General features: G+C 38.1%; 1 pseudogene; it reads right to left on the bottom strand.

The window, feature by feature from the left end:
- Positions 1–1290: 1290 nt before the first annotated feature.
- Trim13-ps1 (tripartite motif-containing 13, pseudogene 1) lies at positions 1291–2519 on the bottom strand (annotated as a pseudogene).
- Positions 2520–3993: the final 1474 nt, after the last annotated feature.

Genomic DNA, 3993 nt, shown 5'->3' with positions numbered 1-3993 from the left:
TGTTTCTACTTGGTTGATTTCAGCCCTGAGTTTAATTATTTCCTACCTTTTGCTCCTCTTGGGGGTATTTACTTCTTTTTCTTCTAAAGCTTTCAGGTGTGCTGTCAAGCTGCTAGTGTATGCTCTCTCCTGTTTCTTTTAGTAGGCACTCAGAGCTATTACTTTTCCTCTTAGCACTGTTTTCATTATGTCCCATAACTTGAGTATGTTATGTCTTCATTTTCATTAAATTCTAAAAAAAATCTTTAATATCTTTATTTATTTCTTCCTTGACCAAGTTATCATTGAGTAGAGAGTGTTGTTCAACTTCCGTATATATGTGGGCTTTCTGTAATTTTTGTTATTATTGAAGACTAGCCTCAGTCTCTGGTAATCTGTTAGGATACATGGGATTATTTCAATATTCTTGTATCTGTGGAGGCCTCTTTTGTGACTGACCATATGGACAGTTTTGGAGAAGGTACCATGATGTGCTGAGAAGAAGATGTATTCTTTTGTTTTAGGATGAAATGTTCTACAGCTACCTGTTAAATTCATTTGGTTCATAGCTTCTGTTTGTTGCACTGTGTCTTTGTTTAGTTTCTGTTTCCATGATCTGTCCATTGATGAGAGTGTAGTGCTGAAATTTCCCAGTATTGTTATGTAAGGTACAATGTGCTTTGAACTTCAGTAATGTTTCTTCTGTGAATATGGGTACCCTTGAATTTGGAGCATAGATATTCAGGTTTGAGAATTTGTCTTGGTGGATTTTTCTTCTGACAAGTATGATAACTGTTGGTTGAAAGTTGATTTTATTCAATATAATAATGGCTACTCCAGCTTGTTTATTTTGACCATTTGCTTAGAAAAAAATTTTCCAGCCTTTTACCCTTAGGAGGTTTCTATCTTTGTTACTGACGTGTGTTCCCTGTACGCGGCAAAATGCTGGGTCCTATTCATGTATTCAGCCTGTTAGCTTTTTATTGGGGAATTGAGCCCATTCATGTTGAAAGCTATTAGGGATCAATAATTGTTGTTTTCTATTATTTTTGTTGTTAGACGTGGAATTATATTTGTATGGTTATCCTCTTTTGGGTTAGAAAAACAATATTTATTTTAAAACCCTCTTTAAGAAGAAAGGGAAGATTTAGAACTACTAAACTTCAATCTTTATGCTGTTATTTGAGTCATGTATAAATGACATTAAAGAAATACATTAAGAAGAAAATTACTTGAATTTTGATATATCTGAATTATTCCTGTGTTCTCTAACAGTCCCATCAAGAAACAGAACTGTATACTTGAAAGATTTTATAATAGTTTGTAATTGCATACAAATTCTGCCACATTGTTCCATGCCACCAAACAAACATTTTTTACTCTGTCACTGAAAATGAAAAGCCCATCTGCTGTATGTTCCCAGTAAAACACAGATTGTTCTACAAAATCAGCTGATTTTGTCAGATAATAATTGAAGCTTCAAAGATAGTCTTTCAAGTTGCCAATTCATCAAGTGGAGACCACTTCAGGAATACAGTGGGGCCAAAAAATATGAAGAGACTCAGTAGAACTATCACCATGAGCAGCAGATAGGGGTACCAGGGGAAATTGCTAGTGAACATGCCCATGTCTTGATGCAACATTTTGCCTCAAGTTTATCCACATCAACTAATTTAATGTCCTCCTACTGGCTGGTACCAAAGTTCTTTAGAAAAGGGCTTGTGGCAAATTAAAGGGAGGCAAAGAGTTTTCTTGAATACTTTTATGTTTCTCCCTGAACTCCTGCATCTGTTGCAAAAATATAGTAGTTTCTGAGAAATCTTTGAAAGCCTCAGAAATGCTAAAGGCCATCTGCTGCCCCTGTTAAATAGTATTGATCTTGTTGATCTCTGGGTTGTAGGTCTGCATAACCGCAAGCTTCATAGTTGCAAAATCAGATAGAATTTCATTCTTCTTTTGATCCAAGGTATGTTTTAACTTCCCAAAACACAACTTTATGTTATCTGAGTCTTTTGTGAGTAAATGTAGGGATTTCCTCTTGTATATTTCCAAAGTGTCCAAGTGGGAAAGAGCATCTCCCTGGCTCAAATTGAAAGAGGGACTCAATGTCATCAGTTTGCTGAGTGTAGACATCTTCAATAGAAGAGAAAACATAATTGGTGTGATTACCACGAGTAGCACAGTTCCCACCAATCAGCTGCATATCAGTTATATAGAAAATGTTGAGAGGCTGGCCCAAGTGTGCTTTGAGAACAGGCATGTTGGGAGAAATCTTGATTTTGTTGTTTTTCTCAAAAATACCATTTAGTGAGTAATTAACATGCAGACAATTGACTCCAGGAGTTGAAGTTTCCCTAAGGCTGGTTGGACCCTTGAATGGAGATGGTCTCCATTCCACACAATGTCCACACATTCTCCTCTGATAGTCCTTCTCAGCATTTTTTTTTTTTGCAGAAGTTGTGTGAGCAGGGCAACACTGGGAGATCATCTATCAATCTTCAACAAATTGGGCATGTGAGATCTTCTTCAAGCAACTCCATCACATCCTTTGTTCCCAGCAAGCATGTGCTTTGGTCAAACTTAATGTTTCCTTCAAGAACTCCGCTCCCCTCCCCCCACAACCCTGGTTTTGAGTGTAAAACAGGAGAACCAGGGTGCATTACAGATAATCCAAAGAGGCTGAGACCAGAAAGTACAAGAATCCAGTAGTTGTTCAGTCCACAAGGCTAGGAGTCGCACCTAGTCTTTACTAGATGCAGGCTGGAGTCCCAAAAAAGTAGGCTGTAATGCCAAGTGAATGAACTTGCTCACAAGACAAAGGCAAGCAGGCAAAGAGAGCTAGTATACCTTTCAAAGCAAAGGTTTGTCCTTGTTAATTTCCTCATTTTGTCAATTCAATCCATGATGTTCCAAAAACAGATTCATCCTCTCATTAGAGTAATAAGGAAATGTAAGAGACAATGTTGCCTATACTTTATCAGTCAGAGCTAGAATAGGGGAAAACCTTTGGATAAGAGAAATCCACATTGTCCATACCTTTCCTAAATTCTGAGGCCTACATAGTTTACTGAGAAATAATAATCTCTGTGATTGTTTTAAACATTGCTATATGCTTTCTACAAGATAATCTTTCTTTTTAAATTTTTTTTTATTAGTTATATTTCTTTACTTACATTGAAAACGTTATTACCCTTCCTGGTTTCCTGTCCATAAGCACCCATTCCTTCCCCTAACCCTCCGCCCATACGGGTATTCCTCCTATACACTCCCCTTCTTGCACCCATCCTCCATATTCCCCTGCACTGGGGGTCCAACCTTGGCAGGACCAAGGACTTTCTTTTCCCCTGGTGCCCCAACAAGGCTATTCTCTGCTCCAGTTGGAGCCCTGGGTGAGTCCATGTATAGTCTTTTGGTAGTGGTTTCGTCCCTGGAAGCTCTGGTTGGTTGGCATTGTTGTTTTTATGGGGTTTCAAGCTCCTTCAACTGTTCCAATCCTTCCTCTAATTCCCCCTAAGGGGGTCCTATTCTCAGTTCAGTGGTTTGCTGCTAGCATTGACCTCTGTATTGGACATGCTCTGGATGTGTCTCCAGGAGAGATATATATCTGGCCCTTTCAGCATGCATTTTCTAGCTTCATCAATATTATCTAGTTTTGGTGGCTGTATATATCTATGGGCCACATATGTTTCAGGCTCTGAATGGCCATTCCTTGAGTCACTGCTCTAAACTTTGCTACCATATCCCCTCTTGTGGATATTTTCCTCCCTTTTAAGAAGAAGTGGAAGCATCTTCATTTCTTGTGAAGAAATATATTTTGGCAAACTGGGAAGGAATCATGTGAGTTTTAAAGCTTTTAGTGTGTAGACTCACTCTAATGCTTATTACAAAGAGGGTCAAAAACATTCCTCAGAGTATATGATGCTCTGAATCAAAGGCAGAGAATAAAGAAGGTACAAGAATCTACTTCTAAACTGCAGTTCAAAAAAGTTCTTCTTTCAAGCTATACCATAATTA

This window comes from Rattus norvegicus, chromosome 6, assembly GCF_021556685.1.
Source record: "Rattus norvegicus strain SHRSP/BbbUtx chromosome 6, alternate assembly SHRSP_T2T, whole genome shotgun sequence".
NCBI classification, from domain to species: domain Eukaryota; kingdom Metazoa; phylum Chordata; class Mammalia; order Rodentia; family Muridae; genus Rattus; species Rattus norvegicus.
Note: the sequence above shows the minus strand (reverse complement) of the source record. Positions and strands in the feature narration are given on the sequence as shown.